The 8,638-nt window shown below is 28.2% G+C and overlaps 1 protein-coding gene across 1 annotated transcript in view; it reads left to right on the top strand.

The window, feature by feature from the left end:
* Positions 1-727: 727 nt before the first annotated feature.
* Positions 728-8,638, top strand: part of LOC106692560 (ribonuclease P protein subunit p40) — a 493,269-nt gene continuing 485,358 nt past the window's right edge. The window contains exon 1 of the mRNA XM_067048581.1: positions 728-760. The gene's annotated coding sequence lies outside the window, so the exon portion shown is untranslated. The remainder of the gene's footprint in view (positions 761-8,638) is intronic.

Genomic DNA, 8,638 nt, shown 5'->3' with positions numbered 1-8,638 from the left:
TTATTAAAACATAAAAAAATGAATTATAGTCGTTGATGATCATTCGATTTTATGGTTTATAATCAAAATTAACAAACAAGAAATTCTTAATCCGTTCTCAATGTTTTAAATTTACCAATTAGTTGATTGGTTTTATAAATGATTTTTACTGATGCAATACAGTAATGAGTGGGCAGAAAAATTATGATAAATAACTCTTTTATATATGAGAGGTTTAATGTCTAAGTGATCTAAGACGATTAATTTTCTCCTTGAGAAAGATATATATTTACTTGAATTATTTTGATAAACTACTAAGTCCCAAATTAGTGTGCAAAACCAATTGAATGTTTATATACCTTGTGTGATTTACTAATGTTAATATATTTATGTTTTAAAAGTAAAGAAGTTGGAAATCTTTTATTTTTAGTTTACAATTTTTTTTATAATAAAGTTGCCACTTTGCACCCAATAATCTTAATAGTATTTGCTCGATATGAAAGACATATTTTATTGTGGAAGCCAATAAATAAAATTGTTCATATGTATTAAAAGTTTCCAATGATTTGTTTGACTATCATTATTGAACTTTATTTTTTTCTTTCCACAGTTATGTCTTCTAGAATATATTTCTGTGACAACTCAAAATAGTTGAAACACTTACATCTCTTTGATTTGACTTCATTACACTATTATTATTGTTATTGTTCAATTCACATTTGCATCTTTTATGTTCCAGATTCCGGAAACCTTCAGGTTATACTTATGCTTGAACTTCCAGGTATGAACTTACACTTTACTCTATTTTATTGGAAAAATAATATCTTGGTTTCAAGAGTAAAAAGTAAATTATATGTATTTATTTTTATTCGAAGGAAAACCTTCACTCCATTTCACCATAATTATGTTAGCTTATACGATTTAACTAAGACAGCAAGCGGGTTTAAGCTGAGATATATAGCTCCTAAAATTATTAGCATCTATTTGCTGGGATCTCTTAATGCTGAGATTAGTTAAAATTAATTAATCCCTGACATACTGAGTAATAATAATTATATTTTTCATCAGTTCTTTCCTCATTTTTAAATCTTTATTAACTGAATTAGATTTAATTTTTACATTTTTTTTTTGTTATTCCTTAATCACGCCAATATAACATTAATAATCATATGTAAATATAAGCGTTCCAACTGCGTTGAGAGGTGTTAGTTGTTTATGCATCCTTGATTCTGAAATATTGTGTGTAATAAATAAAGAGCGCTGAGAATTATTACATGGCATTGTATTTTGTAATAATATATAATGATTGACTTACAAAATGTAATATGCATAATGTAATGTTTGGATTATGGTTGAAACGTAAAGCTTAAAATTTTGTGAGAAAGTTACATTTTTTCCTTCGCAGTCGATTACAAAGATTTGTTACTGAAAGTAAGAAACCAAATATTATTATTCCAATTATGCTCAATTAACCAGATGCAATATTTTATTAACAAGATGAATTTTCAAAAACTGAGTATGTGATTTTTACTCTCACATACCCTGTAATTGACAATGCAGTAAGGGAACGTATTGCGACCGTGAAAAATGCCGAATTCGAATTTTCAGATAGTTAGTATGTGAACTGTACAGCACTATAACGAAAAGGTGTACGAAACTGAAAATATCTATTTAGGGAAGGTGTATGTATGGCTGAGATGTAACAAGTATTTTGTCATGTTTTAACTTTTTTTTTTAGATCTAACAACCGGAAGTTCCACTTTATTCATCGATTTTACTCTTTTTTAGAACATTCTCAATATAGCTTTGACAAACTTCGTAAATCAATACATGATTATGTGGTCTTTAATATTGCATAAGTCTTATTTTCGTTCAAATTGCCTGTCCGGACTTAAATGATGAATTTAAATTTTTCTAAAATACATTTAATTTGTTTATTTCAAATAATTATTTAAACCAATTTAATAATAAATAAACCATTTAATATTTTTGTTAGAAATGAAAAGTGTATAAACATAAACTATGGAAAGGTTTGAAAATAAATTTAAGGAAACAAAAGAAAAAATATTTTTCCCAGGTTGAACAGAGTTCCTGGAAGGGAAGTAGTGATATATATTTATTTTATTCCATTGTAAAGGGTAAGATTTTAGAAAATAAATATATATAAAGCGCATATGTTGTTGGCTGTTGAGAAATCATGAAATAGGTGGATTTTTATTTTTTATTATGTTAAGAACTATTTTTTTAAAATGTTACAGCCATAAATTAAACTTGTACATAATTATTTTATTTATTGACAGTTGTTTCCTGCAAACGCAGTTCACTGATAAATTATGTGTACAGACATTATTAAATAATTAATATTTGTAATTTATAAATTTTATCAAGTGTAAGCAAGGAAGGGTAAAGTGCCTGATAAATGCTTATCTCGATTTTCGGATAAAATTGCTTACTATTTAATTAATAACCATTTGAAAACAAAACAACGTATAATGTGAACAACTTTATTATTTTTCTTAGGAATAATATTTCGAGTGTTTGAGTAATTAGTTCATTGCTAAATTTATTTACAGTTAAAGTGGGTCAATGTCTTCATCAGCTTAGGGGAAGTCCCATTAATTTTTAATGATATTTTAAAATTTAAATCTTCATTAAAAAGAATTTATATTTGAAAATACATAGCGTACAATTTATGTCTTTTTTTAATTTCAGGCGCTTTTAAAAAAATTTCTCTATTAAAATATCTGAAATTATTCTCCTTCCCGTTTTATGCATATACTTATAAAGTGATATAGGACCATTGGTTACTGGGGGTCTTAGTGGGGTGAGTCAGACCGAGAAGGATTGCCTTTTTTGTGTTATGATCTCTTGTGAGATTTTGACTTGTCGTACATCAACCAACCTACTTGCTATAACTGTTTGCTTGAAAAGGCAGATAAATAAGGCTATCATAAAGGGCAGGAGTGGCGGGTTTCACGTCGTTTTCCAATTTTTTTTTTCTCCCTATGGATGGGTGAAAAATCATTTAATTGTTTTAAAACAATATTTTAGCAAACTAGTTCATCTCTGCATTTTAGAAAAGTCATAAAAACTACAGTACTGACTGTTAAAAATATTTAAAACTCATTAAGATGTATTTAGCTACAGTAAAAAGAAAAATCATTGTGTATAATAACTAGAATATTTAATCTAATAAAATTCTAAAACTATTACTCCAACCAATTGGTTCCTCACCGCCATTGCCGTATCTAAGTTACCCTTGAAAACCCTGGAGTAAGTATTAAATTCTACATTTCAATCCTTCTGTTATTCTGTGACTTCCTTCCATCTACTTCTTGCTCTTCCTCAAGGTCTACGCCCATCCACATATATCTCACTCTACTCTGTCTGTTCTATTTCCTTCCATCCTATTAAAATGTACATACCACAGTTATTAATTCTCATCATTTACCGTTAACAATTTAATACTGTGGTATTTTGATCTGACGGGCAAAACACCTCATACTATTAATGTGATTTTTGGAGATACTTTGGGATTGTGCAGGTCGTTGCCTGAATTGTTCCATTCCAAGTTTATCAAAATTTATCAGCTACTTTCTCTCACGTACTGGTAAACTTAGTTTCCTTAGCACACCGTAATTTTGAGATTCTACCGATATGGCCCAAATGTGGAGGTAAATATCACATTAATGGAAAAATGTTCCAATATCAATTTTATCATAGAAAGTCCACGCCTTAAATCACCCATTTATGTTTCCCAATCTATCTCGTACCAGATATCAATCCTTCTATTATAAACTCCCTGACCACCGAAACCCATTAGCTTGTAACCTTGCTTCCTCTTCCTATCCTGACAATCCTCTAAAGTTCCTGAAAAGAAAATTGCCTCGAGACCTTCTGAAATTAAAAATCGACTTTTAGTTACGTATGCGAAAATGAGTTTTTCTTTATACCTCTAAATTTCAAAAACGGCTTGTCGGTTAGACCCGAATTTGGAGAAAATACTTTCTTCTCTTATTATAAAGATTTTTTATTTCTTTTACAATTAATTTTGAATAGAATTATTAATGGAATTTTATTCAGAAATTTTAGATTAAATTTAGTTTTTTCATGTATTTTTTCATAAATATAAATAAAAGTAAATAGATTTGAGAAGGCTATCACCTACCTTTCTAATATTCAAGAAATTACGCACTGTAGGCAAATTTCGTCGAATCTTTTGTTTAGGAAAATAATAGTTTAGTAGGGATAAGTGAGATAATACTAGAAGAATTTTTAAGTTAAGAAACATGCTAAGAAAGGAGATGCTAAATTGGATGTTGAAATATTGCAGATAACATCAGACTCAAAAAATATCGAGGCTTCTGACTTCACAAGATGTAACTCTTTACTTAGTTTTATTTTCCGTTCCATTTATTATGTTCTCAACTTGAGGAAAAACTCAATTATTATTAATTAATTGCGAAAATCTTTCTCACCTCAAGTAATGCCATTCTTTCGTAATCCTTTGCTGTCAACCTGTCTTTAAAACTTTATGAGTTAATTTACATTATTGTAAATATATTTTTTTATTTTTTGTGAATATAAAGTTTTATCTTATAAAAAACTATTATTTATTATTCAATTGGTTATTAACATTTTCCATAAACATTTGATTTTTTTAATAGACATTATTACTTCATTGTTCAAGGAAAAAAACTGATAAAATTTGGCGATTTGAATTTTTTCGGGAAAATTCTTTATTGGGTCTATTGTGCCTTTGACGATGAGATTAGTAGGATATCAATATTCATTTTTATTTCAGATAGTTTTTTATGATATATCATTATTTAATCTTACTATTATTATTTTTTTTTCTTATTCAGAAAATGTAAAACAGGCCGTTTCTCCCTTTTACTTTACGCCGTTGGCTATTATAACTGTAACAATAGACATTAAGTTAAACGAATTTAAAAAGATTATTTCTAATAATTTATCTATATTCAAATTTATGAATGACATTAATTAGCTTCCGAGGCTACAATTTAGCAACGCATAAATAAATAACTAATGAAATAGACATGTAATTAAATGGAAAGAAGTTGGCTAATTCAAACGGATTTTATTAATATTCATTGCTCAGAATTTTAATTTCAAATATATTATTTCTTATTAAATAAGTTATGGAATGTAGTTCATGAATATTATAAAAGTATAGTAGAAATTACGAATTTGATCAATTCAAGTGTCAGAGTCAGATTTCTCCACGTTTCTGTTGAATCATTTTAACTTATTACTGAGTTGGTTTATTAGAACAATCGTTTCTACTGATTTTTTTGTTGTTTTCAATTACGATAAGTTCTATAGCAAAAAAGATACTGTCATAAATGGGTAAGTGTAATTTTAAACTATTTATAGGTAATATTAGGATTTCATACCACACAGAGAAAACAAATTCAAATGATTGGCTGAATGAAATTAGATCTTTAGTGACTTTTGGAATTCGACCTGGAACCTTGAATGACCTGGTAATATATTCAACTTTGAGGAAATACATCTATTTATTCCTTCAACTACTTCATATTTAAACCGCGATATTGATTCAAAATTCAATTAATAAGATAAAATCATGATTGCAGTTCCAATATTATTCGTAATTATTATCAGGGGAATTTCTTCTCAGAATATTTTTTTATTTTATGCAATTTTCATAAAATATTAGCGAGGGGAGAGATAGAAAATGTTGATAAAACAAAAAATAAGGAACTCAATAAATTTTGATTTGAAGTAATATAAAGTTGGTTCTAGCAATTGTTTTTTTTTTTTTTTAATTGATGTTTGTATATTAATAAATAGTTAGTCAGGCAATGACTTTTTCTATTGTGTTGGAAAATAATGAAGAAGAGTCTAAAGAGAGACATAGAAACTAATAGAACTAAAATAGAGCCATCTTATTTAAAATTGTAATTTGGGAAAGTAGAATACACTGCCAAATTTAGGGTTTAAGACATGTAATTAAAAACTTATTTATCATTTTTCGCAGTACAAATTTAGTGTTTAATTCTCTACTCGCTGTTTATATATATTTGTTAAGAAAAAAAAAATCTTTATTTACATACATAATTTTTAAATTGTCTAATTGATATTTTAGGATACTCTTTAATTTTATATAGTATGTTTCGAACGAGATCCAGGTTATAATTATTGCTAGTAAAAACACAACGCATTTTCACATTCAATTTTATAGATTAACCTGGCTATATTGATCTCGTTTGCGAAAACCTATTTAATTATTTTTATATGCATATTCATTTATTTTGTGCAGTATCGCTTTATTATCCTTAACAGAGTAAAGCTGAATATTAAAATAATTTTCCCCGAATTACCACCGCTCATACATAATATTTAATCAAGGCGTAGTATATTAATCCTCCTGGTTTAATTTCATTACTTCGCTCTGAAAGTTAAATTGAATTGTGTTTAAATTTATGTCTGTTTATTAGGTACAGTGAAAATGGAGAGCAACTAATTGATTTAATTTTTTTTTTTAATAAAACAATCTACAGCACAGAATGGTAAACGAGATTGTAGAAAAAAAGGAATTTCTTTTCAGTGACTCAAAACTTTTTTTAATATATACAAAATACATATATACAATATATTCCGAACCTCTGTTATTATTTACCTTTGAGGTTGTACATGTGTGGTATTTATATATACCTATCTGTCGATAATTTTGGAAAATCATTCAAATTTGGAAATCATTTATTTATGAAAATTAAATTCGTTTAGAATATTATTTTAGTTATTTCGATGGATAAATATCAAATCTGTTCTGTCCAAAAATAAACGATCATTGACAAAAGTGTCAATGAAAACGTTTTGTTTATTGTTTCATATGGTGTTTAGAAAAAAAACAAAAAAACGAGTGTTTATTTTTAAGATATATTACACTCAAGTCATGAGGACCTAGTTGACCTAAAAATCGGACTTTCAATGGACTGGCTGTGTCGGTGGATTGGTGGATGGCTAGAAGAGTCTAGAGTCAATTCTCGCGGAAACTGTCTCACGTCTCATTGACGGTCATTGCACGTGAAAGGGATATTCCTTTTAACTTTAACGCAAATCTAAGCACCGTGGGCGTGGCATTTTTGCTTTAGTTTTGCTTTGAAGGAGAGTAGGGTTATGCATATGGGACGGGAAGGTAGTGTACGGTTATGTTTTTTTTGCTTACGTTTGCTTTGAAGGAGAGTAGGGCAACACACCTCTACTATACATATTCATACCGTATATCAATTTTACTTCAACAATCTTTGCTTGAATATTATGTACTAAGTATAAAAAAAGAAAATAAATAAATAATGTCAATATGTTATAATTCGATTGAATGTGTGAATATATCCATATTTTATTGTATTAACATGTCTCATTTACATTTCATGATGTCATTATGAAACAATTGGTAAATAATAATTAAATTAGTCGAAAGTATAAAACAATGCATAATTTTTATTTTCTGCTGGAACGTATTCACTATCTTATTACCTAACAAAAACGCCACATAGCTTTTAAAAGTATTTACATCCAGAACAGGGATTATTTAACTTTAACTTAATAATAAATCGTCGTAATGAATGGGCCTGATTGTAATTAAAAAGTTTTCGGCCACGAGAAGAGGGTGGGAGGAGAGCTCGATGGAAAAGAGAAATCAGGCAGCATTAGCAGCCATGGTATTTATGTAAATTCTCCAAATAGGGATGTGTCCCCTTCATAAAAAAAAATTTTAAATTAAAATATATTTCTGGGCATAATTCGTTAAGCACCAGTTCTTTTTTTTTTCGAGTACACGTACGTGTGTACGTATTTTCCCCAAGCGAATCCAATCCGGTTTTAATAATACCTTATATAGATTTTTCCTGCACACAAAGCCCGAATTGAGGCTGATTCATTCCGTCTGTACCCAGGGCCGGTAAAAAAATTGAATTAAAGCAGGGAAATAATTGTACACAGCCCTCACGCCCTGTTCGATTAAAAGAAGAGGCTGTATCGATTTATACTGTATTTTTAGTAATCGCTTATTAACTTTTAAATTGCTTTTCAGTATATCACAATATTCTAAAATAAAAGTGACTAGTAAAAAAGATAGTTTCTATTACCTTTAATTATCACTTTAATTGATAAAATCTGTTGGAAATTATTTCTAAGGCCTTAAATGAAAGATTCTGATAATTATAAATATCAATTTAACATTTAATTTACTTAAATTTTTTCCGCTCCTATATCATAAAAAGATTTGTGTGTTATTTAAAAACTAGTCTACTTTTAATGTTTTAATAAATCAATACGGTTTATTGGAAGGTTGTTAGTCGACCATTATGTAATTATTGAAGGAAGATGGTTCAAGTGGCTGTCAAAAAAGCAACTCGAATAGTACAGAGGCAAAATTAAGGAAAATAAAAAACAAATCGGAGTTATAACCAAGTCTAGCAAGTGAACTGGAAAATGAAGGAAGGCAGAGGAGTCGGGAGATATTGCAATGACGGTTAGATATTTTCGGCTTGACTAAAAGAAAAATATATTATAAATACAAAATTGTAGTAAATCATTGTAATTACTAGAAATATGATACTATTTATTATTTATTTTTTACTTTATTCACCTTGAAGAATGGTACCAAAAC

The sequence above is a fragment of the Halyomorpha halys genome, unplaced genomic scaffold, assembly GCF_000696795.3.
Source record: "Halyomorpha halys isolate HHAL.00 unplaced genomic scaffold, Hhal_1.1 Scaffold61.1, whole genome shotgun sequence".
NCBI lineage: Eukaryota > Metazoa > Arthropoda > Insecta > Hemiptera > Pentatomidae > Halyomorpha > Halyomorpha halys.
This window is presented reverse-complemented; position numbering and strand designations above follow the sequence as displayed.